Source organism: Manis javanica, chromosome 2 (genome assembly GCF_040802235.1).
Source record: "Manis javanica isolate MJ-LG chromosome 2, MJ_LKY, whole genome shotgun sequence".
NCBI lineage: Eukaryota > Metazoa > Chordata > Mammalia > Pholidota > Manidae > Manis > Manis javanica.
The window spans coordinates 85,694,543-85,721,815 of NC_133157.1; the positions used below are offsets into that span (position 1 = coordinate 85,694,543).

At 50.3% G+C, this 27,273-nt stretch overlaps 1 long non-coding RNA gene across 3 annotated transcripts in view; it reads right to left on the reverse strand.

Annotated features, from left to right (window-relative positions):
* The window catches only part of LOC108404629 (uncharacterized), a 41,338-nt gene extending 17,387 nt beyond the window's left edge, over window positions 1–23,951 (reverse strand). Inside the window, exons 1-2 of one of the 3 annotated variants that reach the window (XR_012127796.1) lie at window positions 23,552–23,951; window positions 573–721 (exon numbers count right to left, since the gene is read on the reverse strand). This is a non-coding gene — a long non-coding RNA (uncharacterized lncRNA). Of the gene's footprint in view, window positions 1–572; window positions 722–4,186; window positions 6,187–23,551 lie in introns of those variants that run through there. The other 2 variants (XR_012127798.1, XR_012127797.1) reach the window with 2 other exon arrangements.
* Window positions 23,952–27,273: the final 3,322 nt, after the last annotated feature.

Genomic DNA, 27,273 nt, shown 5'->3' on the forward strand with positions numbered 1-27,273 from the left:
CTCTGCACCCACTGCTGCTCCTGCGAGGCCCCCCCATTCTTCACCTGGCCATCTCCTGTGAATCTTTCAAGTCCCTACCACATGTCATGAGCTCAGGCTGCTCCTCGCCACCTATTTATTTACGCCTTTACCTGCATCACCCTGTTTACTGACATCACACAGATTTACAATGACCCCGTTTACTCAGGCTGATCTAAATGACAGCAGTGTGCCTGCATTCCTCGCATTCAGCTCGGGTCCTGACACATGGATGGCACTCACCTAATACTGGCTGAATGAATGAATGAAAACAAAATGACATTCTTCCCCTGGTGGGCTTCTCAACCCCACTGTCAGGGCAGTCACCTTTGGCTCAGTGTGAGGTTCCACAGAACTGGATCAGTCTCCACCCGAAAATCCCTCAGAGGGAGCATATCCAACCTGCTGTGCCTTAGCTCAGGCAGTTGGGATACTTGGTGGTGCGTCAGGAATAGGGTACACATGTCCCAGGAAACGTCTGGACAGCCACTCGCACGCTGATACTCCTTACCTCAGCCAATAGTAAATCTGGCCTTTGCTGACAATGTACTCACCACATTGCACAAGGGATCCCATTGCCAAGAAGGCTGGTTAACCTTCTACCCCTCACAAGGGGCCACAGAGCAGGGCCAGCCTGGCTGCACCTAGTCGCACTTACTCCGTCTGGGCAGGTCACCCACCATCTGTTTCTCAGCTTCCTCAGCTACAGGAACATAAAATGAGAATTAAAACACATGTAAAGGGCTTAGAATATTGCATGGCCCCTAGTAAGCAGTCAGTATCAACTATTAGCCTGATTTTCAAAGCTGTCCACAACCCACCCACACACACACTGATAAAATCCTTCTGTCCCTTGCCCTTAGCTGATCCTCTCCCTGAGCCATGCTGGTCTTCTCACAGCCTAAGAAAGATCCATGTCATTTTCAAAATCCATGTCATAGCCCCTGCTGGGAATATGTCTCCCACTACCTAAGCAAACTCCGCTGGCCACTCCACATGCCCAAATCCCACTTTCCTTTCCTCCCAGAACCAGCTCAAACTCCAACCCCTCCAGACCAGAAAGAGTTCTCTCCTTCCTGCAATGCAGAGTATGTGCAGGTCATTCTTGATCAATTAATCAGGCATCCACTGGTTTCAAATCATTTCAACCTTTTCTTGTCACTCAGATTTTCCTATGCTGAGGTCCTATCTTCTCAGCTGGACTAAGTCTCCTTGAGAACATCGTCGCTGAGCTTCCACAGAGTGGGCACCCCGATCGTCATACTGGAATCACAGTGATTGCTGCCTGGCATTTCCCTGGCACGTTTTAGACATACTGGACAAGCAGCCTTAGTAAAATTTACAACCCGTTAAAACTTTTAAGTCCAATCAGAAGAGGTTATCTTTAAATAGCCAACCTCCCAGAATCCTCTTCAGAGGAGAGAAGGGAAAAACACTACATTCACAGTTAATTTCTTGACTGTGGGACCTGCACTTACCTGATTTTAAAAATTAAAGCTAAAAGGGTTCCTATGATTGTATGAAGTGAAGAGTTCATACCTCCCAACAGCCTGACTCTAAATACTCACACCCCTCAAGGGGAGGATTCAACAGCTGGACAGCCAGCGAAACTCCAAAAAGAAGTGTCAATGGGCTGCTTGGCTGAGGGAATATCTCTCTCTTGAGGACAAAGAGGTTAATAGGTAACAGAAGTGTCACTGGAGCATTCTGAGGCCAAATGTGACTGGTAAACTGGGGCAACTGCCTCAGCATATAACTGGTTATGTTTGTTTTTCTTTTCTTTTCCAGAAATGCTTTTAAAATTTTAGAACTTCTAAATTCAGTGCCATGTTCCTGTGATCACTGCTTGCTCAGCACCATTACAGCTTATTCTAAGGCATCCTGGAAGGTCGCTGGTGGCTTCTTTTACATGCTAGCTCTTCTCAAAATTAATCCACAGTCAGAATCCTGCTGTGTGGACCGTGATCACAAGCTAGGAGGCCTGTTGCAAAGACACCCTGCAGACTAGAACTCATCAAACCTTTCTAAGTACTCATGGTAATTGGGAGTCTTCTGTCCTTATACGCAATATCTCCTGGGGCCTCCTGTATACTTCTTCCTCAATACCTTTGAGTAAAGGTCAGAACCATCTTGAAAGGGAGCTTCAGCATCTGTGCCCCTGCCTCCATCATCAGCAAGCTTTTAATTCTGTAGTGGACATCTGCTGCTTTTGCCAATCCAAAAATACCAATGGGCCCAAATGAAAACAATCTGGAAGAAAAGACTTCTCTTTCTAACCAAAGGACCAGGAAAGAGGTAGCCCATCAAGGCAGGAAACTCTCCTTATGGTGTCTGACCAGCTGTACTCCGGTCAACCACCCCAGAAAAAGCTGAGACCCCTAAACACCTCTGCCAAAAAGGCTGGAGAGCCTAGACTTGAGTCGTCTCCAAACTGTAACAAGGCACCCAAACCTCTTGCCAGGGCGGTGTGAGAGAGGCCGAATGGGGAGCCAGGATCCAAACCCCTGGTCAGTGGCAAGCCTCTCCTCACACCCCCGGAGTCCCTGCGATGTCCGTGGAGACCGTGTGGGGGCCTCTCCTCCACCCGCACCTGCACTAGCAAGGCTAGCAAGTATCACTAGCAAGTGTCAGCAGGGCTCTCCCATGGCTCCGCACTAACGAGGCCGCCCCCACAGTCCCTGGGCCCTGTGGGGAGCAGGCACAAGGCCACCCTCCCCATCCCAGCCAGGGTGGTATCGATGGAGGCCTAGTGGAGAGCCTAAATTTTGAAATGTAAAAGTGGTCTATCCTGCAAGAGACTTGCGGCCCCAGCTGGTAAGCTTTGATGAGAGGAGAGGGCAGGTGATACACCAACCAGGCCACAGGACTATTTTCTCAGTGTGAGCCTTTCTTCCTATCTTACCAGACTCATTCCCATGGCTGGAACAGCCCCAAACATAGGCACCACTGCAAAATGACTCCAGGTATCTGGGTTTCAGGAAGTGTACCTGTGGGGAGGGGATTGTCAGGGTCTCAGCTTCCCCTTCTTCCAGCTGGCCTGTCCATTCACCAAATCTATCATTCACCAAATCCAATGTCCACCAAACCCAACATTCACCAAACCCAATGTTCACCAAATCCCAAATCCATGACTACTGATGCCCATGGAGTTGGGATTTTATTTTAAGCATGATGGAAACCACTGTAGGGTTTTAAGTGGAAGTTAGATTTGATTTATGATTTTTAGATTTGTCTCCTTTTAGAGCACTGTGGATGATGGATTTGGGAAAAGGGGAGGGTGTAAGCACAGGCGGTAATCAGGAAATAGACAAGATCAGCTTAAACAAAGGGAACAGAAACAATGGGGAGGGACCGGTGGGAGGCACATCTTTGGGAAGAGCTAGAGGACTTGCTGCTGGGTTGGACATGGGGTGTGAGAGGAAGAAAGGACCCAAGTGTTTCCCAGCAAAGCAGCTGGTTGGAAGGTAGAGCTGTTAACCAAGCTGGGCAAGACCAAAGTAGGAAAGGGGTTGGAGGTGAGAACGGTGTTGTGTTTCAGATGTATAAAGGCTGAGGTGCCTATTAAACATGCATACTTTCAAAGAGAAAGCAAACACTGTCAACTGGGAGCGCCCTCATGTTCCCACTTCTGATCTGGGATCCGGAAGCATCCATCTGTCTCTTCCTGTCGCCATGGAGGGTTCCCAGGTTCGGGGACCAAGCCCTCTGTCCTCATGCTTCCCCTGTGTCCCTTCACGTGCTCAAGGCCCTGTCTTCAGAGGACCTTCTCCTCCTCCAGGCTTTAGAATACTACCCTCTCCTGGTTTGACTCTAACTCCCAGGTGGGTGTTCTCAGTCCATTTTGTTGGCTTCCTCTATTGAATTTCTAAGCCTTAGAGAGGGTGACGACTAGCCTTGACTCTCTACTCTTCTCCATTCACATCCCAGCCTCAAATATCATCCAGTTTCATAATTTCAAATGCCATTTATTCCCTGGTGACTTTCAGATTCTTATCTCTATCCCCAACCTTCCTCTGACTTCCAGACTCATATTCCAGCTGCCTGTATCTGAGGCAAGAGGAAGCATGTGAACAGATGCCTCGGGAAGCAGCAGGCTCACCAGATGAGCACAGCAGGGAGGTTAGGCATGGGACCACTTGATGTTTAAAGTGAAGCCAACCATCCCTACCTTCTGATTTTCTCCAGCTGCTCAGAGATCACAACACAAGAGGCAGAAGACTGGGTCCAACCGAGCCTGGGGTCTTCAAGCAGAATATTCCTGTTACAAAGACTGGGCAAATCAAAGCCTAGTGGCTTAAAAGGACAGCAACTTCGTTATGTTTCCCAGGTTGTGAATTCAGGCAGGGCTCAGCTGGGTAATTCTTCTGCTCCTCACGGCATTGATGGAGGTCACTCACTGGTCGGGAGCATCCAAGACAGCTTCACTCACATGTCTGGCACCTGGCAGGGTTGCTGGAAGGCTGGGTTCACTGGTATTATTGATTTAAGAGCCTACATGTGGCTTTTCCAGCAAGGACCTTTGGGGTAATTGGACTCCCTATTGGTTAAGTGGCTTCCCCAGAATGAGGACCCCAAGAGAACCAGGGGGCAGCTGCATGGTCATTTCAAGCTAGCTTGGCAATTCACTGGGTGTTACATCCACTGCGTCCTTTTAGTTACAGTCAGGTCAAGAACCAGTCCAGATTCAAGGGCGGGGAGTTTGACTCCAGCTCTCAATGGGCAGTGACAAGGTCACATTGCAGAATCGCACATGGAAGGTCCACATAGGTTGGAAAATTCAATACAACCCACTTCCCAGAGGATCCCAGAGGGACAGCAAGGGGGTGGCAATGCATATGACCATGAAATCTAAGTGGGTAATGAGCTGACACTGTGAGCAGGCTTATTAATAGGCAGAAAGTATAGGTTTGATGGACCAGGAGTCTTGATGAGATGAAGGAATCTTGGGAGCAAGGAGACTGGGCAAGAAGGGATCATCAGAGGATGGGTGCTGGGAAATGGGATTTGGATAAGGAAGGACAAGATCCAGAGGTGACCCCAGGGCTGGGTGGTTGAAGTAGAGGGAAAGAACATTTGTGACATTCGTGGAGAATGTCACCCCGGCCGGGTGAGGCGCCTGTGCGAATTCTGCAGTCCCTAAGTGAGGATGACCAGTGGGGAGGGGACACAGGCACGGGGTTGCAGCCAACAGGAGCCTGAGCCTGGCAGAGCCCTGGCTCCTCTGCAGGAGAGCCGGAGGAGCAGAGCCATGGGGCTGGGTCTTACAGGGGCAGGATCTGTGCAGGAAGAGGGACAGAGGCCTCAGAGAAGCAGAAATGGGGACCGGGGGACCCCCAAGCGGTGCCCTCCACCCACCCTGAGGGGCCAGAGCACTAGAGAACAAGCCACCTCCACCATGGCAGGTGGAGGGCTGTGTCAGCAGGTGCTCACAAAGGCACAATGCCACGGTGGCACTCAGAGGGGACTGGGTAGGGGTGGGTACCCAGCTTGTCCCAGACCATGAGCCCCCAGGGCACAGGGCAAGCTCGGGGGAGAAGGCTGGGCGGTGGGGGTTGAGGATGACTGAGGAGGCTGAGGAAAGGATGGGAGGAAGCCCTGACTACTTTTCCCCATGGGAAGGTGCTCCCCGAGGCCGTCCAGCAGCGCGGGTGTGATTGGGTGGGGGTCACCCCCTCAGGCCTCACTCCTGAGCTGTCCTCCATTCCCTGCCTCAGTCTCTCTTCCTCCCTGGGAAGAGCTGCCCTCTCCTCTGGGCCCCTCAGGGCATCTAGGACAGAGGTGCAGAGCACGCTGGGGCATGGCAGCAGCTTCCGTGTGCTCTGTTGACATCCAAAGCAAGCAGGCCCTGCTTCAGCAACAATCGCTTTCCATCCCAAGATGCTGCTCTCTTACCTGTCTGAGAGATGCATGTTCCTCCAGTCAGGGTGATGGCGGCTGCCTTTCTTATGGAATAATAAGCTGGGCCTCACTTTGTTGAGAAAACTCCCATGCCCTGCCAGCCCTGGTTACTTCATGAAGTGTCCTGTATTAACTGTCTGTTCATTCATTTATTCACTCATTCACTCAACCAAATGTTTAATGAGCACCTGCAAGGAGCCAGGCCCAGTCCTGACCCTGGGGATACTGCAGTGAACAAAATGCGAAGAATAAAAACCAGAGTAAAATCTCTGTCCTGATGGAGTTTATACTCTAATGGGGGGAGATGGAAAGTACTACAAAATAAAATGATAAAGTCTCATAGCAAGGAAAACAACATGTCAGCAGGTGACAAGTGGTAAGGAGAACAATGCTGGGCAGCGTCAGGAATACTGGCGCAGGAGCAAGGGGGCTGTGGAAGCTCCCATGAGGAGTCACCCTTGGAGCAAAGCCTACAGGCTGCGATCCCTCATCCCCATTCCTGTGACCTTCAGTTTGTCTCCTGGCCTCAGCCTGGGGCAGGGGAGACTTGCCCACTCAGCACCTCATGCCCCTGAACCAGGTCCTGGCTGGCCCACCAAATGCAGTACCCTGAGTTCTCTACTTTGTGGATTCACCACCTCAGACTCCTCTCCTTGCCCCACTGCCCTGTTACTCCCTCCTGCCCCCTTCCTACCAGCCAGCCCCTTCGCTCTTGGCCCCAGGGCCCATGGGCAGACGTGTAACTGATATCTGAACGCAGGGTCCATGCAAGACAGAGAAATGAGAAACCCTCCTCCTCCAGGCTTCCAGGGGCCCCAAGCTATCTCCATCTGCAGCACCTGCCCTCCGGCTGCTGGAACCCCAGCAGAAGCTTCATTCTGTTGCTAACATTCATTTTCTCATGTGTATTCAGTGTCTCTCATCTTGCCTTATTTTTGCTCGCATTTGTACTGGCTTTTCCCTTCTCTCTGCCTCTCTGTCTCTTGTGGATAACTGCTCATCGCGGGCATCAGGGAGACAGGACCTTGATGGATCCTGATTTCTCCTAATCTCTTGCTCTTTTTCTGATGCGCCGGACAAGTCACTTCAACCTCCTTCATCTCCACCCAGCTGAGAAGCTGGGAGGATGAGCAACACTTCCCCACAAACCTGAAATAACACCAACTCCAACAGAACCCTCTTGGCTAGTACAGTTTACCAAAGAGAAAGAGCCCCTTGCATCAACCACTGACACAAAGGGGCTGCCTTGTGCAAAGCTGGCCTCCATCTCCAGGAAGAAGAAAAGTCACCAGAAGAAACTAGAACATGTCAGAGGGAGTGAGACCGGCTCTTAGGGAGCCAAGCTGAAACAGCCAGAGTGTGCAGGGGAGAAATGAGGGGGAAGTAATAGCCACAGGAGGAAAAGGGAAAGATGAGAGAGACTGAGTGACATTAGAAAGTGAACATCAATGACAGAAGGAAGATGAAAAAAGTCGGGGATAAATGCATCGTTTTTTCCTTTGGCAACAGTGGTACGTCACATGCAGAGCAAACTAGGCTTGTACTCACTGCTACTAGAAGGGTAGTTCCCAGGGGTCTCCTCACTGGGCTCATTTATACAATAGCTCAATATTAATCCCCAAGAAAAATGCTGAGGTAAACAGTGAGAGGGAGAGAACCGCGGGCGTAGCACCCTGCTGGTCACGTTCCTCAGCATAGCAATCGACACGCACCTTCACACACATGAACACAGGGGTGTGCCTGTGCCCACTGCGTACCCTTTAAAAGACTGTATATGCTTTTTTTACCTCATACACAGTACCTGTTAAACTAAACATAGAGATGGAGGAAAAATATAGATAAAATATTTTAAGCCCCTGAAAAAACTCATGGATGTTTTCTGTGCTTCATACAAGGATCAACATGGAAGTGGGAGGTTTCTTACAAAGGAAATCTCACTCAAAACCCCACACCCACCATATTACCTCCATATCTCAACAGAAGAGACCACATGATATCCCAGGTGCATCAGTCCCAGCTTCCTCCCTTTGATCCTCCTGGAGGCAAATCTTAGCTTGTAGACGTATTACATAAAATAAAACGATGGAAAATTTCCCTGCTTGTGGTTTCTTCATGTCTCAAACATCACACAAGTGTCAGTGTCCTAAATCCTGCTTTTCTATGAGCATTTTCATGGACTGTGATCCAGACAGCAGCCTGGTGACTCCTCATCTGTGTCAACATCTCTATTTTGCTAGCAATCTAAGGTCTCTTTCTCAAAACCAGTATTTTCTTTTCATTACCTGCTAAACGTGTCTCTGCATGTTCAATGGTGAATGAAGAGTCATGAAGTGGTGACACTTGCTTCCTTAGGGTGATTCAGGCTAAGGGAGCATGTAAGGGCTTTGCCCCCGTACTAGCCCACGGTGGTATCACTCATCCAGATGGCGGGCACACCAAGGACACAATAGGCAGGCAATGTGCTGAGTTGAGAAGGGCCTTTCCTGTGAGGAAAATCACTCCCTGCAGAATTCAGGGTCAGCAACCAGTGTGAACACAGACTCGAAATGAATGGTCTGGGAAAGCACACAGTGGGCTGGCCCTTGCTTCTGGGTGTCCCCTAGCCTTTCCTGTTTTTGCTAAGCAGCAATTCACCCCGTTCTCTGACAGGGTTTTACTTGGCTGTGCTGTCAGGCACATGGGCCCAGGATGTTCCCACTGAGGCTGCCCTTGGGAGTACAAGCTCCCTGCATTGCCTCAAACAAGGTTCGTGGGAACCTTGCGGCATTTACCCTGGAGGAGCTTGGCCCTTTCCACCCGTGAAGATTCCTTCCCATCATGCATGTGTGCAGCACGCCACAGCTGCTTAACCCAAGCAGTTGTAATTTACCCCAAATCCAGGCGAGGTGGGCTGCATGGCCACTGAGAACCACAGATGTAAAATGATCCCTTAGAGTCACCTAAACTAGAAATGTTAGTCCCTGGGGGTTCTGTGAGAGCTTCAGAAAAGAAAAGCAAGGGGTACAGGGTTTTCCTCTGCCTCAGACACTAGTGTCAGTAATTACAAGTGGACTCATGCCACCCCCTACCTGCTCTTCGTCCCCCATTACTCTGCTGAAGTCAGGCCCCTTATAAACTCTCAGCTGGCCTGTTGCATCACCTTTCTAACTGGCCCTCCTGCCTTGAGCATCTCTGCTTCTAACATGCCCTACTAAGGCCTAATGGGTGGCTTCAGCCGGTCCACCCCCAGTACACAGCCTTCTCCTAAATCCTCGCCTGGCACTTCATCTCCATGCCCTCCTTCCCAGTCATCTTCACATCTCACACAAGCTACAACTTCTGAGCTGAGACCTAAATGACCCCATGCGATCAACCAGGCAGGGCGCTAGCCAGTGCGTCCGGGCAGTGGGGAAAGCTTGTGCAAAGTTCCCGAGGCTAGGCTGAGTCCAGAAAGTCAGAGAGCTGCAAGAGGAGGGGGTAGGGCTGCTCAACATGGGGCGGGAATGAGAGCCAAAGAGCAGCCGGTGCACACCACCGAGAAGAGCCTGCCTCCTTAGTCTTCGGAGGGCTCCTTGGCTGATTCTGAAATGGCCTAGAGTATAGTGGAATATCCCAGGGGCTGTGCATGGAGAGAGGACCAGGACAGGGTGGGGATGGGGCAAGAGTGGAGGAAGGCTGTTGTCACAGTCTGGGGGACGTGCGGGCAGCTTGCATATGACTGGCGACTGTGAAGGTGAAGAGAGGTGAACACGCTGAGGATGGGCACTGGAGGTGGGAGGAAAAGGTCTCTGGTGGAGCGGCCGTGTGAGGGCAGGTTGGCCTGAGTGGGGAGGAGGAGGAAGCCAAAACCGACTCCCAGGCTTCTGCCTGGAGCAGAGGGAGAAGGTGGTGGCTTTTACTGAGATCATGAACGCTGGTGGAGAAACAAGCTTCTGAACAAGACCCCTGGGTTTGGTTTTAGATGTGGAAGGTTTGAGATACTCCTAAGCCATCCAAATGGAGACATCCAGACAGCAGTCTGCTGAGGAACAGGGTGGGCTGGAGGTGAGTGCTGGAGTCATCCATGTGCGAGTGGTCCTTCAGGCCAGGACAGTAAGCGGGAAGCAGGGGACTGGGACCCTCAGACCCAACCAGAGGCCCTGCCCGCAACGGAGCAGGCTGCTGGCTCCCGCATGCCCGTGCCCTCGCACAAGCCCCGCTCTCTTACCAACCCCTGAGAAATTCTACAAGCTGTCTTTTCCAGCATTCTGTAAGCATTTTAAGGGCATATGAAAAAAGATCAATTTTGAAATCCAAAGTAGTATAATGGGAAGGGTCCAGTCTTGCAAACCCAAAATGGTTCCCAGGTGCTGGCATGATTTCTACGCCCTTCAGCCCACCCAGGAGCTGCACGGTGGACAGTCAGCCGAGGACCAGCCAGCTCTGGCCCGGGAAGATCTCATCTCCTAACAGCATCTGATAGCAGTGCCCGAGCTTCCTGCCCCTCCCCTGACAAAAATCTCTCCACACCCCCAGACCTCAGAAGAGACTCTGCAGGACAATCACAAGCTAAAGCTAGAGACAGGGGCCTTGGCTGGAAGGATGTGCTGGAAGCCAGCAGAGAGAGATTGATGTGGGGAGCAGGGCTGCCCGAGGCACGTGTTCGCCATCTGTCAGGCGGAGGGAGCCCTGCCAGCCATACATGATTATTCAGTGCTAAAGGAATATTCTTGAATTTGACTGACACCCCGGGCAGCCTCTGCCAAGACAGCTGAGCTCTGGGGTCCAGATGGGCTGCAGGGGCCTCCGCTCTCCTGAGGGGGATGCCTCCGGAGGGCTGGGCCACCCAGGGGCTGCAGACGTGCTCGCAGGGCCCAGGAGGGCGTGTGGCTTGGCACAGGCCGGGAAGGCCTAGGCCTGAACCAGGAACTGAACTTCTTCTCTGTGTGGTTCAGCTCCAAAGACAAGGGTGGAACTGGAAGAAAATTACCCCTGCTCTACATGAACCTTTGGGGAACAGTGATGCCAGGCTGGCAGGGTGCCTCCTGAAATGAAACGATCAACTTTAGGCTTTTCCTGAAAATCTGTCTATAGAGATAAGTCTTGTCCATGGATTTCATGCCAAGAATGGACAGAAAGCCCCTTTACGGTGCTGATCCTGCTGATCCATGGAACATCCTAGTTTCTATTCCTGAAGTGACCCTCTTCCAGGAAGAACTAGGTATTCCCTTTCCATGGAACACACAAATGGCCAAGTGACCCTCTTTGGTCCATGAAATTCAGACAGAAGAGAAATGTGCCAGCTCCAGGCTGAAGCTTTTGAAGCCGGTGTGTGGCTGCCAACCTCTTCCAGCTCTATTAAAGCAGGAAGACAGAGGTGCTCCTCAGCCCTGGGCCCCAGAGCATGGCTGACCTGGAGCAGAGCAGCAGCCAGCTCGTCATAGCGCCACAGTGAGGCAGAAGCAAGCCCTTCTTTTTAAACCACTGAGATTTGGAGTTTGATTGTTTTTGCAGCAAACCTAGCTTATCCTGACTGCCAGGTTCTCCAGCCCAAACAGCCACACACCCTTTAAGGGGTCAGAAGTTTCCTCTGGCAGTTGGAATAATCCTTTTGAAGCAACTAAATTTAGAGGGAAAACTGGAGGAGCAGTTTAATTAAAGCTCATTAGGTTTTCACAACAGAGAGTAGCCCCAGGCCAGGGATCACAGGAAGGTTGCTTAAGAGGCACTGCGGGTGTGATAGAAAAAAACAAAAGCTGGAGACCCAGGGCAGAAATCAAGCCTCAAACTTCTCTAAGACTGACCGACTGACCCGACTCACCGGCAATGGTGTAAAGCTGCAGGAGACGGTGTTTAGGGTGGGCAAGGGGCTGGGCAGAATGTGCTCATGTGTTCTTTAAACATCTTCCTTCTTTACACACATGTGGGCTCTTTTTTCTCACCAAACCATATCTTCAACACTTTGATCTTGGTGTTTGATCTAATGACTCTGGAGGTGAATTGGTACAAATCAAATTTTAACAGTAGTGCCTGTTTTGTTTAATGAAGAAAAAAGGATTCCACTCCTCTGAATCAATTCCAAGCTTATTGGTGAGTCTTGCAGGTGTGAGAATTACCGGCAGCCTCAGAGCTCTTGCTGAGAATGCCAAGGCTGGCCTGCAGCCAGGATAGGTCCCATGCATTTCCCAGGACATTTCCAGTTTGGCTGCAGGAACTCAACATCTTTCTCATGAGCTGGTCCCCTGAGATGCCTGAAATGGCCTCAGAACCAAACTTCACATTTTTCATTGTGTACCCATCACCAAAATAGCAGGTTTACCCCCATCTAAAGATGCTCTGAAAACCTGCATCTGATTTAGTGTTCAGCTCACAACTCAACACTCCTGATGGGTTGAAATCACATGAACCGGGGGCCCACGTGCTGTTTCCAGAGCACCTGTGGCTATGTGTGTCAAATGGCCATCCTCCCGCCACAAGAAGAGGGTTCTTCCAGTGCACTCGTGATGCCAGCCCAGGGTGCACGGCGTGTCTCTCCACCCCGAGACAGCATTCTGTGGACCAGGCCAGGATGGCCCATGTGAGTGGCAAGTGGCTCTGGAATAAGGAGATGTTTGCCTTGCCATAAAATTATCATCTAGCAACATAGCTTTTTCATTTCTGCTTCTTTTCATTTCTTTCTTTTCCTTCCCTCCCAGTGTTGGCATCCGAGGCCATTGCATGACCTTCTGCCCCCATGTTTACCCCACACATGCCCCCCCCCCACCCTCTTGCCCCCTCAGCTGGGAACTGCTGGGCCCTGGTCTTGTTATTTTTGCCCACAAATAAGCCTCAGGTCATAGCAACAAAGACAAAATGTGCTAGTAGTGAAATGAAAGCAGTTAATACAGCATAGGAAGGAGACCCTTAGAAGTAGCAAGTATGCCCTGTCACCACACCTTGAAACACCCTAGACTGGAGCACAAATAGATGGAAGGACAGAGAAGGAGGCAGCTTCTGAAGTACACAGAGCGCACACAGTAACAACCTGTGGACAGGTTTCGTAAGCTAAGCTCCCACCCCCGCCCCGAGGCATGCGGGATCCCACAGGGAGATGCCACGGCTGGGACGCCTGTGTGGTTTTCACTGAAAGGGTCTGGGCCTTAATTCATCCCTCTGCACCCTAGGCAGTTAAAGCAGTGGGGCTTTGTGAGTTGAATACAGCAGGGGGTGGGGGTCCCCATTTCTGCCCCTGTATCTCCTCATCCCTCAGGGCCCTCAATTGCTTTGCTGTGGGGCAGAACCCTGAGTGGGGGCCGGCAGAAGGCACTTCTATGATGGGAACTGGTTTGGGGTGTCACTTGGTTTAAGTACAACCTGTGGGTTGTGTCTCGAGGAAATGCTAGGCAAACCTCCCCCTAAAACCATCCTGACCTGCTCTTCCAGCTTTTCATCAGGGCCTCTCCTCCGGGGCTTCTGGTCTGTAGTATACATGTCATCCCAGGACATGGAAAGCTTGTGCGGGTCAAAGGTCAAATCAAAGAGACACACACTGGCAAGTATGTGGAGAAAAGGGAACCCTCCTGCCCTGTGGTGGGAATGTAAGTTGGTGCAGCCACTGTGGAAAGCAGTATAGAGGTTCCTCAAAAAACTAAAAATAGAAATAGCATATGACCCACTAATTCCACTTTCCGGAATTTACCAGAAGAAAACAAAGTCCCTGATTCAGAAAGATATATGCACCCCTATCTTTATTGCTGTATTATTTACAATAGCCAAGATACAGAAGAAACTAAAGTGTCCATCAACAGATGAAGGCATATAGAAGAGGTGGTACATATACCCAATGGAATATTATTCAGCCATAAAAAAGAAAGAAATCCTGCCATTTGCAACAACATGGATGGATCTAGAGGGTATTATGCTCAGCGAAATAAGCCTGGTCAGAAAAAGACAAATACCATATGATTTCACTTATTTGTGGAATCTAAAAACAAAACAAAACAAAACAAAATGAACAAAATAGAAGTAGACTCATAGACACTGAGAAGGGACTGGTGGTTACCTTGGGGTAGGGGTTAGGGTGGGTGGGAGACTGAGGGAGAAAAGGGGCACAAAAATTCCCAATCATAGTATCATTTGGTCACAGGGATGGTAGCAAAGCACGGAGAACATAGTCGATAGTCCTGTACATCTTCCTATGTTGACAGTACCTGCCCTAGTGGGGATGAGGGTTTAATAATATGGGTAACTGCTGAACCACTGTGTTGTATACTTGAAACTAGTATAAGATTGTATAACAACTATAGTTTAACTAAAAAAACAAAAACAGACAAATGAAGACACACACACATACACACAGGACATGGCCTCTGGCCAGCAGTAGAGAGCCCACTAGTTAGAGCAGAGGGTCCTGGGAACAGAAGGCCAGGCTGTGTGCCCTGGGGCCCGTTACATGGTTTTTCTTTCTCTTTTCTGTAAAATGGGCACAGGAGAAACCCCCTCTTGGGCTTGATGTAACAGAAAAATGACATGAGGGATGTCCCATGCTCAGAGCCAGCCAGAGCCCAGCCCTGAGGAAGGGCTCCATGAGCAGTTTTCATTCTTAAATGTGGACTTTGAGAGGAGGATGTAAGCAGGCCTGGGAAAGGCACCTCAGCCCTCCTTCTCCTGTGTCTGCTAGGGCCCAGGGGCCAGGAGGACCAGCAGCCCGCGGGCCCCCTGACGGCCAGGGCCTGGCAGTCACTGCACCCTGGAGTTAGGGCATCTCCCCATTATCTGTGAGAGAGGGTGTTTTCTCACTCATCGCCTGGGTCCCGGCGGCTGCTGTAAGTCCAGAGCAGGACTGCCCATGGGACTCGCAGCCTGTGCTGGAAATGTCCTCCGCCTGCAGGTCCTACATGACAGCCCCCAGCCACAGGTGGCATGGAGTGCGTGAAAGGTGCTTGGTATGACAGAAGAACTGCAATATCAACATCTTTTAGTTTACTTCATTTTAATTGTTACCTTGCTGGCTAACGGTTACCATGCCGGACAGGTTGTTCTAACGGCTCATACATAAATTCTGATAAAATGTCTTATTATTTCTTACTTCTTTTTCTGGTTCCAGTTTTGGCTTTTTCATATTTGTACATCTTTGGCTGATCCCCATGTTTCTAATAGTTTAGATTTTATTTTTCCCCTGCTGCCTTTTGTACTTCCTTTTGGGGCTTTTATTTTCTATTTCAACTTCTCTATTGATGTCTTTGCTTTTTTTTAAGTTTTAGAAGCTCTTCTTATTGTCTGGTTTGTTTTTCTTAACTGTCTATTTTTAAAGGGTCCTATACTTGATATATGGGTGCATTTTATTACAGTATTTCTCAGAGGTTTGTTGGCCTTTTTCTAACTTCTCTGGTGTTCTGTACATTTTCTCTTCTTCCCCTAGGGCTCCTTTACTCTGACTCTATCATGTTAACGATGTTCCTTAAAAGTCTGATGATCCGGGCTATTTGTTTTAAGACTAGGTGCTCAAGTCTGACTGAAAGCTTTGTGTGGGGCCAGAGGTCTCAACCCTTGGGGCTTCCTTTGAGCCCTCAGGATGCCTGGTTGTTGAGTGCAGATCCCTCACCAGGGTGGGGAGGCCTTCCTTCTGGGGCCATTTGGCTTAAGAGAAGATTCCTTCAGCCTCTTGCCTGTGATGGGACAGGCACAGGGCCAGGGCTGCGTCTGCCTCTGGGGTTCTAAGGGCAAAGCCATTTAATTCAGCAGTCAGGGCTCCTGCCCCTCAGTGTGAAGACTTCCACCACATCCCCCATTTCCAGCCAGTCCAGAGCCCTCTTCTCTTCCCTGCTGTGCAGGATGTCCCCAGCCCAGAGCTGACCAGGCACAATGTTTCACAAATGGGCTCCAGCCCTCGTGGAGGGGGTGGTAGTTGCTGAGTGAATGGGCGATTCCTTCCGGACCCTCATCAAGCCTTGGCTGTTGGCTCCACCTCCACAGCACCTGGTGCCTTTGAGACCTGACAGGTTCTGCGTGACAAGTGATGCTTCTCACCTGTCTCCCCTCCCAGCACGTAGGACAGACACTGGGCACCCTGCTCTCTCACTGTTTCTCCAGCAGCTCTCTGCCTTTCTGAGACTTTGTGAAACCTTCCTTCTACCCACACCTTGATCTTTGTGGGCTGCTCCTTGTATCTCCTTTATTGTCACCTTCCTGAGCTTTCCTTGAAGGGACAGGCATAAAACACATGTGGCCTAATGAGAAGTCTCCTCTGTTTGATCAAATTCAAGTTCTCTGCACAGCTTTTCTCCACCAGCTGGCCCCTCTTACCTACCCGCTCCTGCGTCCCCCTATATACTCACACAGTCCTTTAACTAGAGTTAAATGTAAGTGCCACACCCATGCCCAACTTTATTCTTTAGTTCACACTGCTTTTTCAGTTGGTACCCTTCCATATTTACCTGGAATGAATTTGACCTCAAATATCACTGCCTCTGCTCGGCATTCAATAACATTTTTGTTCTCAAATTACTTTAACATCTACAGCTTATACTATATATTCTAACCCTAGTTATTCAGTTCTTCATGAATTCATTCCTTTACTTATTAGTTGGGAACTTGTTTCTGAAAGTCTTTTAAGTGGTTTATTAGGGAGCATAAAATACAATACTGTAGCTAATACACGCCAGAATGTGGGGAAAAGGGAAAAGCCAGAATAGAGCTATAAGATGGGACCAAGAGAAGAGCATGAACTGTCGTGTATCAAATTCTATACCTTAAAATCGGCTCCGAATTTTCCAGCAGTTAATCTGAAGAGGAAAACTTGATTGTTCATTCAAATGTGAGCCCCCGACACGACAGAGCCTGCCTTGGGGGAGTTAGATCATCCGGCCTCTGTCTACTGCTCAGCAGACTCATGACTGTTGGCACACTGCATTTTCGAGGAGACCCCATGTCACACAATGAACAGCCTCCATCTCAGGGCACCCTGACTATTACAGAAAGGTCATTAAACTTTCATAGCTAAAATGGCAGAAAAAATTTACCACATTCTTTCAGCCAAAAATACTTGATTCCGTTGTTAAAAAAAAAGACACTGGGCCACCAGATTAACCCAGGATGGCATTTTCCAGAAACGTCAGGGTTGTCTCTCAGGCAGAGCTTAAGACTTTAACTATAGGCCCAGTTGATCACTTGACATGAATCCCTAGTTTTCTCTGAATTTCTTCCTTGAAAAGAGTCATACTCACCCTGCCCACCATTCAGGACTAATATGGGACTCAACTGAACACTAGGAAAATTTTAATTACTCTACAAACACAATGTATTATTTGTCTTTGTATTGTCTGTGGTTTTTCTCAAGTCTAAATCTCCTTTGTGAGAAGCCGTTCTGTCAGACCTCACGTGGTTTGGAGGCGCCACACCCATGACATACTGCAAGGCCTGACAGCATGTGGGGCTGGTCTGTACCCTGACATGCAGAGCCATCTCCCACCTGGCTCTGAGGGCCCTGAGCTCGGAACGCAGAAGCTGACACACAGACACTCAGCAGAGGCAAACCCGGAGGGGAGGAGGCATTGCCGTTCGGGTGGAGCGCTTCTTTCCACGTACTCCAGCCCATTAGACACTCACTGCGACCCTGCAGGCGTATGAAGTTACTCTCAGCTTACAGAGAGATTTAGTGAATCATTGTAGGGCCAGGTGAGTCCTGCACTTTATTCAGCACCTACCACATCTAAAGAATTTGTCTAACCAGGGACTGTGGTGAGAAGTGGGAAGAGCAAGGGAATTCTGTGTCTTCCATGATCTGTAACACACACACACACACACACACACACACACACACACACACACACACACTCTACAGAGGACCGTCATAGTTCAGGGACTCTAGAAACAACCCTGACAGGCACAAAACAGTAATAATAAAGTGAAATCCTTCCTTCTGGGGATGAGCTGGGCATGTTTTTTAAACCTGGTTTAAAGCTGGATTGAAAGATAATCTGTGGGATCTTCGTTTAAAACTTTGGAATATGAAGTCGTTTAGAGTCTGATTCATGTCCCAGGAAAAGGACATTTTCTTTCTTGGGCTTTGTCTAAAATCCTTCAGAGTAGAAGCCCCTTTCTTCCCAAACAAGCCACTTGAGACATCTCAGGGTGGGAGGGCGGTAGGAAAAGAAAGCTGTTTTCCCAAGACTGCCAGCAGCCAGAATAGCAACGCCCCAAACTGCGAGGCACTTAGCAATTGTTCAGGTCAGGGGTCACCATGATGCACAGCAGGATGTGCAGGGAAGAAGGCAAAGGCACTTGCGGCAACATGCTTCTGCTGCGCGGGCAATGCCTGCATGACCGCGAGGGTGCAAGGCCTGGGGTACAGGTGATCAGCCCAAGGGCTCTGCGTGGAGTTGCTAAGTCTTCTGGCACCATGGCTGGCTAGCATTTAAATCAGCCCTCCCACTGAAAACAACCAAAATACTGGTAATTTTCTTAACCTTGTAAAAGCATCCAAGATCACTATCAGGCCAAATCTAAAGGAAACCAGAAACCCAAAGAGAGAGCAGTGACTTGAAGCTCTTTGGCCCTAAGGGCATTTGCTGACTTGGCACATTTGAGCTCCAATTTTTACAGCCCCTGACGGCACTGGGGAAGATGACCCCAAGGGACCACCCAAGAAGGGAAGCCTAATGTAAAAGTGTGACCCCTGAGGTTTCCCAGCCTGCCCCAGGGAACAGCACAGAGAAGTTGCCTGGGCAGACAAGGGAGGAAAACCATCCCCAAAGAGATGCACCACAAGGCCGCCCTCACCAGTTTGCAGCCAAGTACACAAAATCTCTGCTGTGACTTTAGTGAAGAGTATTTCAGACGGACAGCGGCCTCAGGGGACAGAAGGGACTACAGATGCTCCCTAAAGACTCTCCCTCAATCCAAGCCTCAAAGAATTCACACAAATAACTTTTTAAGGGTAATGAGCCACCTGGTAGAAATAACCAAGTCCCCCAGGAAAAAGGCATTCTCAGGGCAAAGGAGCAGAAACAAAGTCAGGTGCCAGACTTTTGTTTATAGCTTATGTGGCCTCTTACAGCAGAGCCACAAAGACCTGAGAACATTCTAGCCCAGCAGAGATGAGGGGATGGCCCCCAAGGCACAGGGACACACTGGCCAGCAGATGGCTTGGTTCCCTGAAATCTAAAGTCACTGGAAAGTCAGTATGTGCTTCAGGCAGCTCTTCTGCCCAGCCCTGGCTCCCCTGCTATTCTCACTCCCACCTGATTCACAAGAGAAGCTGCTATACCCTTATTTGCAATCTCTGGACCCCTCTGCTCCCAAATGATTAGCCCCCCCACCTTCACTTAGTAGCCCATAGGGGCTGCTCTTAGTGCGCCAAGTCTTGGAGGGCTCCCCTAGTTCATGATCACCTCAAAATTAACCTGGCCAAACTTCATTCCATGGAATCTAAGGATGAGCAAAAATCATTTTTATCTGCCACAAGATCTTTGCATTCTTCCTGAATAACCATTTTCCATTCGGTAACAGTGCCCATGACAACATGAGGTCTGGCTCACAGGCCCTCTAATCTCTTGACTCCTATAACTTTCATGAGCACACAGGGCCACCACACCAAGCGCACCAACCCATGACCTTCCAGAACCCAGCAAGGCACCCGGCCTCTCCTCCAGCCATCCCCCTACAGCTCAGCACCCTCCCATGTCCCCACAGCCACTGAACCGGCAGTGTACTCCATGAGGCTGGACCTTCACAACTTGCCCCTTCACCTCTCTTCATCCTGATTTCTCTACCCAGCCTGAGTTCCTGACCTGTCCCCAGAACACTGCTCCCATGGCGGGAATTTGTGTTAGGTTAGCTAACCTCTGAGCTGGGACCTACATGCATGCAGCAGCTGTCATGCAAAACCGAGGCAGGAACATTCCAGGCAGAACAGTGGGCAGTGCAAAGTCCCTGAGGTGGGGACAACCTCAGCAGGTCCAAGAATGTAAAGGAGGCCAGTGCCCTGGATGGGGGAATGTGGGAGGAGGGGTGATGTTAATGAGCTGCAGTGGTGAGTAAATGTCTGTGGGTGAAAACAGCTCGGAGACTGGCGCCACCACAGGCTCCATAAAACTGTATGACATTCCCTCCTCTGCTCAGTGGTATCCAAACATAACCAGGCTTTTTGCAGTGAGAGTAGCACTCCTATGTGGCAGGTGATGTGGGGGAATCACCAGGACACAGTGCTGGGTTTCACCCTGAACCACGGAAAGCAGGTGGCATGCTTCAAGCCAGGGAACTGCTAGTCCTAATCATGCAATCAAAAAGTAGTTTTGGCTTCTGTGTGGAAAATGAATTGTCAGGGAGTGAAACCCATTAGGAGGCCACTCCCACAGGAAGGTGGGTAGGGACAGTGGCTCTGGCTAGAGCAGCGGCCTTGTTAAGCTGGAAAGAAGTGAGAGGACGGCATTCTGTGGAGGCATAGCTCATGGACTTGCTGATAAGAATGTCTTAGTGTCCCACCCACATCGCCTGACCCTCTGGCTTTCTGCAGACCATATGTGCATCTCTGACATGAGGTTTCTCCCCCAGGACCTCAGAAGTTATCCTGCCACGTGCCTGCTGCAGGCAGGAAGGCCTGGGGAGATGGCACACCCCTGCCACCCCCATTAATAGCCCTGAGTCACTTTCAGGTTTGGTCTGTCAGTGCCCCAGCTCCCTTGCACCTCAGTTGCTGATTCTGAGATGCGAGTGTACCTGAATTTCCCCACAGGACAGCACACTGGGCTTGCACTGTGCAGCCTGGCCCCAAGCACTGCCCCAGGCTCTTCTGCAGTCTGCCCAGGTGATAAGGGCCCAGGCTTCTGCATGCTTGCCTTCGCCCCTCCTCTCCGCCTGGAAGGAGTGCCCAGGTGCTGAGTTCTGGGGGAGCGAAAGGCTTTACTACTTAAAGTCTCCCTCTGCCCTGTGCCAGACATAAAATTTCTATTAGAATCACACCTCTGCTTCAGGCAGTGCCCACAACATCCCCAGAGGACCAGGAGGCCCCCAGGGAGGGGGACACATGAGTGCATCAGCTCTAGGATGCACCATTTCTGGCTGCGTTAGAGGATTCGCAGCAAAAGGGAACAGCCCCAGTGAAAGTAAGCAGAATGAATACTCAATATGAAAATAGTGGCGACCGCTGGGTGGGGGCTGTGAAGGACTTTTTCTTCCTCCTCCTTGACTACACTTCTCAGGTTATCTAAAATGCACAATGTGTTCGAGAAATAGGATGTTCAGAAGATACTTATTAATTATGAAGGGGAAAGCTACAACTTTACAGCAGAGAAACCTGGCAGACACCACTTCATCAAGTGGTAAATGTAACTTCTTCAGCAATGGTGCAAATGGATATTCTCTGCCTCTTAACAGGGTGTTGGGAAGAGCCCAGCGCCACCCCCGTGGGATTCTGCCCTGTCGAATCACAGCAAGGATGTCAGACAAACCAAGATTCAAGGACTTCCTACAAAATAAGTGGCCTATGCTCCTCAAAAGTGTCTAGGTTGTAAAAGACAAAACAGATGAACCATTCCAGATGAGAGAGAGGAGGCCAGAGATGCACCAATCAGCCCAAGGGTGTGATCGGGAAAGGACGTCAAGCAGGCACTGGGGGAATATGAACAGGGTCAGAGGTGACATAATAGTATCTATCGGGGTCTGTTCCCTGATTTGATCCTGGACTGCAGTCATATTTTCAGGAAAAACAGGCTGAAGCGCTGGGAAATAAAGGGCACCCTGTCTGCAATTCACTCTCAATCCCTGTGATGGAGGCTGTCTGGGTAAAGGGTACCTGGGGACTCTTTGTATAATTTTTCCATGTTTTTGTAAGCCCACAATTATTTCAAAATAACATGTTAAAAAAATAAAATGTGTGTTAACTCTATAAGGAAAAAAAACTTTTCAGGAGGAAAATGTGACCATGTTCATAGCCTGTGCTACTCAAACCCCTGGGATGGGTTTGCTATCCAAGAGGTTCCCAAGAGTCTGGGAAGAGCAAGAAACAAAAGCATTGCCGGCCCTCCCCAGCTGTCAGGGAGCCAGACACACACAAAGCTCGGCCTCCAGGGGCTTTAGGGAGAGATAAGTGCTAATAAGGCCTGCAGGTCATCTCAGTCAGCCCCAGGCCTCCCAGCTTGCTGAGAGGCAGCGGCCCTGCAGAGTTCCTCCGACAGAGGCCAGAGCACAGCTGTTCCTGTAAGTTGAAAGCTGCGGCTGATGCTCCCCTGGGGGACCAGCAGAGCCCTTCTGCGGGGAGCCCGCCAGGGTGGGGGACAGCAGGCAGCCCTTCCCAAAGACGCCAGGAGGTCCCAGCCAAAGCCTCCTTCGGGTTTACAGGGATGGCGTTCTGTCAGATCCCTTTAGGAAACTGAAGGAAACCAACATCACTCTTGGTAAAAAAGGGCTACAAAGCCCACAAGTGGCCCAAGCATGTAGTCCCTCAAGCCCAGGACAGAGTGGACCTGGGATAATATGCCCTTTACCAGCCTTGGGTCAATGCCGGCGGGGCGGGTGACCCCTGATGCTGATTCTTGAAGGGCAAAGGTTAGGTTCCCCGGGACCACATTCTCCACAGCAGCCGTGAACGCGTTTCCAGGCCAGGCTGACCACACGGAGTGGTCCCAGCGAAGCGTTCCTTCGAGTCACTCTCCAGGGGCAGCCTGGGCCTCTTGCCTCCTGAAGCACAGGCTGGAGCTGGGCGACTGCGTGGGTCCTGGTCAGACTGACCCCGGCTGGATCCCCAGGAGCAAACAGGGGGCGTAAACAACAGGTCCTGCTCTCTCCACTTAACTGGGGACCCTCAGAACCCGGCCCCCTTTCCAACCTCTGAAAGAGGAAAGATTGAATGAAACCTTCCATATCTCCCGCTCGCGCTGCCAAAGGTGGACCGAAGGAACCCGCTGATCGACGGCCGCCGGGCTGGGAGCGGAGCCACACTGCCCCCGTGCGGCGGTCCCGGGCGCCCTTCCCTCCTCGCCGAGCACTCGGGCGCTCGCTCCGCGGGTCCCAGCCGGCCTCACCGCAGAGGAACCGGGCTTCTGGCTAATCCGAGCCTGGGAGGAACGTTCAGAGGGGAGCTAAAGCTGTAGGTTTAAGGTCTGGCTCTGGACCCCCGGGCGAGGCGGCCTTCCGTACTCCTCCGCAAAGAGGAAAATAATCCAAAACTGTGTTGCTTCCATTCAGACGGTGTAAGGATTACAGGAGGTAATGTGTATCAGATAGGCTTTGCCACCCCTGCACACATATGCGCTCGCACACACACTCCTGCACGCACACACCACTACACACACGCACACCCTTGCACACCCCTACGCGCGCGCACACAAACGCGCGTACACACGCACACACGCGCGCGCACGGCAAGATAGTAGCTGTCCAATCTCAGGGGATTTTAAGTGAACACTGACCACCCTCCAACGCTCTCCAACACAGCGCAGCTTAGTTCTCAGGCTCCCCAGGAGCTCTGGTCACATGGGGAGCCATCTCCCACCCTCCCGCACGAGGTTTACTTGACGCGGTGGGCCTGCCCAAATCCAACCCCAGAACTGACCCAGCAGCCGCGGCGCAGGCCTGCGCCCTGCTGGGTATCCGGCCCTAGCCTCTGCCAAGGGCCTGCCTTACTCCACCTGCCTGTCACTGCTTCAGTGTGCCCCCGGCTTCTGGCGGGGAGAGCCTGGGCCCCAGATGGGTGACTCACCATTCGCACGTTCACAGAGCACTGCCACGGGCCTCAGGCTCTCCATTTGCCTGCCATCCCCTCCCTCCGGGGAGAGAAACCTGGTCGCTCGGTTCATCTTAAAACCAGGCCACCGGGGCCACTGACCTGTGGGCGGGTCCGAGGGCGACACCTAAGACCAGGAAAACTGTTATTTTGCATAAAATATGCTTGTGCCTTGGAGCAGAGTCATGACCCAAACAGTGGAGTGTTGGAGCCAAAGACCCAGGTGGAAGGTGCAGAGGGTGAAGGCGGCAACCCCCTCCTGGATGCTGACTGTAAACTTTTCCCCTGCACCTTCCTTGAGTTCCAGGAGCTACAAAGGCACCCTGAAGTAGAGAGCAAAGCTTCGTGACTGCAGAGAATGGGGCTCGGCGGCACGTCCCGGAAGTTCTGCGAGGCTCTGGGGAGGCAGCGGGTGGTGCTCGCTCGGCGCGCGGGTGTGGGGCGGGCCTGCCTTCCAGCGCCCTCTAGCGGAGCAGCGCCTGGAGGACACCGGCAGGGGCTCTCAAACCCGCGAGGTTGGTGAGCGGAGAGATGGCGTTTTTCTGCCTCCCTGACCCAGACCTAAACCCTCAGCCACTTACAGTTTGTACGTCCTCACCCGATAGAAGATTCCGATTAAGAACTACTTTTCCTAAATCCCGTTCTTTTCATCACTTTTTTGCTCACATAAAAAAATCAGTAAGCTCTTCTGTGCCCAAGCAGAGGCTGACCTTAATCTCTAACTAAATGTAAAAAGAGCACTGGAGCTGAGGCCACTAAGGCCATGAACCTGAGAGTGAGTACTCCTTAAATTTTGCAGTCAGGGCACCTCTTTGCCTTGCTCTTGTCCTAACCCTGCTTCTCAGCCTCCTTAACTACTGTAAATCTCCAGCAGATTTTCATAGCCCTGAGTACCTCTTTTCCCTAGTGCTTGTCACAGCTGTAATTCTACCTTTGTTTCCTTGGCGACTTGGCTGTCTGTCTCCCACACTGGACCATCAGCTCCAGGACAGCTTGCGTCAGATCTCCAGTGCATTGTTACATCTCACACAGTTACACCTCGGAGATATGCAGGGTCAGCTCCAGACCACCACGATAAAGCAATAATGTGAGTCAAATGAATTCTTTGTCTTCCCAATGGATATAGAAGTTATTTTTACACTATATTGGTATAGTCTATTAAGTGTGAATAGCATTATGTCTAAAAAAGCAATGCACATACCTCAATTTAAAAATATTTTATTGCTAAAAAATGCTAACCATCATCTGAGCTTTCAGTGAGACAATCACTGATCACAGACACCATATAAATATAATAATAATGAAAAAGCTTGACATATTGTGAGAATTAGCAAAATGTGACACAAAGACATGAAGTGAGCAAATGCTGTCGGAAAAAAATTGGTGCTGAAAGATTTGCTGGATGCCAGGTTGCCACAAACCTTCAATTTGTAAAAACCACAGTATCTGTGAGGTGCAATAAATTGAAACCCAATGAAATGACATATGCCTATATATATTAGACCCACACATACACACACACACACACACACACACACACACACCACAATTTATTGATTGAATGGAAGAAACAAAAGAAAAACTCAGCAAGATGACGCCTCCTGAGGAGGGTCACAGTCACCAGACCGGAGCTCCCAGGAGAGCAGAGCCCCACTCAGTGATTCTAATAGCCCCCAAAGGGATGTTACCCAAAATGTCCTAGCCCAGGGAGGACGATCAGGCTCCATTTCCTCAGATATATTCCTCTACCCAGCACATGTTTGTCAAGCACGTACTGTAGGAAAACAAAGTCCTGTGCAGGTAATCAAGCTGGGCAGGCTCAATTCCTGCCTTTGAGGGGAAAGAAGCCCAGTGCAGCACTAAATGCTAAGGAGAGAGATGGCGTTTGTCAGGTGCCTGTCATGAGACAGGTACCAGAGTCATCCACAATGCCAAGTGCAAATGCTTTATCCTCATTCTGTGGATAAGGAACTAAGTATGAGAAAACTACGTAATATTTAAAGCTCGTATGTTTCTGATGCTAAACCCTGTATACTTTTTGCAGCTTCATATAAGAGAAGTGCCAAGTGACAGGAAGATTCTAAGAGAGAAGACAGAACTTGAGATAGGCCTTGGTGTTAGGATTTCATCTGGCATAGATATTAGGGATGGCTGGGAAGAGATAAATAGCAGCCATGCATATGTAATATTTGATCATGTCTCAGCCAGAGGCACTTCATTTCACCGCCGAACCTTCCCCAGCCCGCATCTCTGCCTCCACCCAGCTGGTTGGTGTCCCTGGAAGCATTGCCTGGATCAGTAGCAACCAAAGAACAGCCTCGGTCTGCTACACGCTCTGTTCCTTCACCATCACTACAGAGTGAGTTAAAAAATGCAGATCCTGCAAAATTGTGAAGCAGACTGGAGTTTGGTGGGGAAAAACATGGTACAGCCACCTTGGAAAACAAGTTGGCAGTTTCTTAAGAAATTAAACAGACATGTATCATTTGGCCCAGCCACTTGACTGCTAGGTGTTTACCCAAGAGAAATGAAAATATAATTCACACCGAGACTTGAACATGAATGTTCATAACAGTGTGAGGCTTCACTTGTAAGAGACCCACACTGGAAACAATGCAAATGTCCTCAACAGGTGAACAGATCAATCAGTCGTTGTGCAGCCAGTCTCTGGAATGCCACTCAGTGGTAGAAAGGAATGAGTGACACACACCACACGGATATGCCTCTAACAATCGTGCTGAGTGGAAGCAGCAGACCGAAAGAGAGTTCGTACTGTGTGATTCCATTTAAATAAATTTCTAGGAAATGCAGACTGACCTATAGTGACAGAAGGTGGAGCAGTGGTCCCCTGGGGTTGGTACAGGCTGAGAGGGAGGGCTTGCCAAGGGCACGAGCTGGCAGGAGTGGGCGTAGCAGGTTACCACAGCCTGGGGGACCCAAACAACAGTTCAGCAGGTAGCGATCAATATTGTGGTCATGACTGATGGCAGTTACAGTTCAAAACTTAATAAATTATGCACTTGTAATATGGATCAGTTTATTGTATGTCAGCTTTACCTCAGGAAAGCTATTAAAATAATAGGAGACATCAAATACCCGGGCTGCACCCTTCTGGCGAATTCAGGCATACGTGAGTAGAGCCTGCAAAGCTGTCTTTCCACTTGACCTAAAGACTCTAGGGCACGGTCAGGTTTGGAAACCAACCACTGAGTAGACCAAAGAGGAGAAGGCAGCAGCCTGAAGTCCACACCCAGCTCTGCCCTTCACACCCACGCGTTCTCGGACATGCTTGGAGACAGTAAACACCACATGCCCTGATAAGCAACTCCAAGCAGGGGAAACACCAGGAGGTAGCTGGGCGGAGTGAGCCTCTCAAAAACACCATCTCCCCCTGTCCTAAGCCACCCTGGTAACTCACAGTGGTGCAGTAAATGATGCAGTAGCTCCAACTCCCACCAGATGACTGTCTCTAAAACTCTCTTGAATAGAAATTCTCTGCCATGAAGTCCTATCTCATTTTTAGGAATCAGCTTATGCCTCAGTCAGTGACTGACACGCCTCCCACGACTCACGACCCAGTGGTTCCTGACCATAGACTTCTGGGAAATAAAACATCCTCCCTTATTTGGTGCATGTTGGGACCCCACCCACATTATCTCAGTCTTGCTGAGTATGCACCCATGGGCCACTGCAGATGC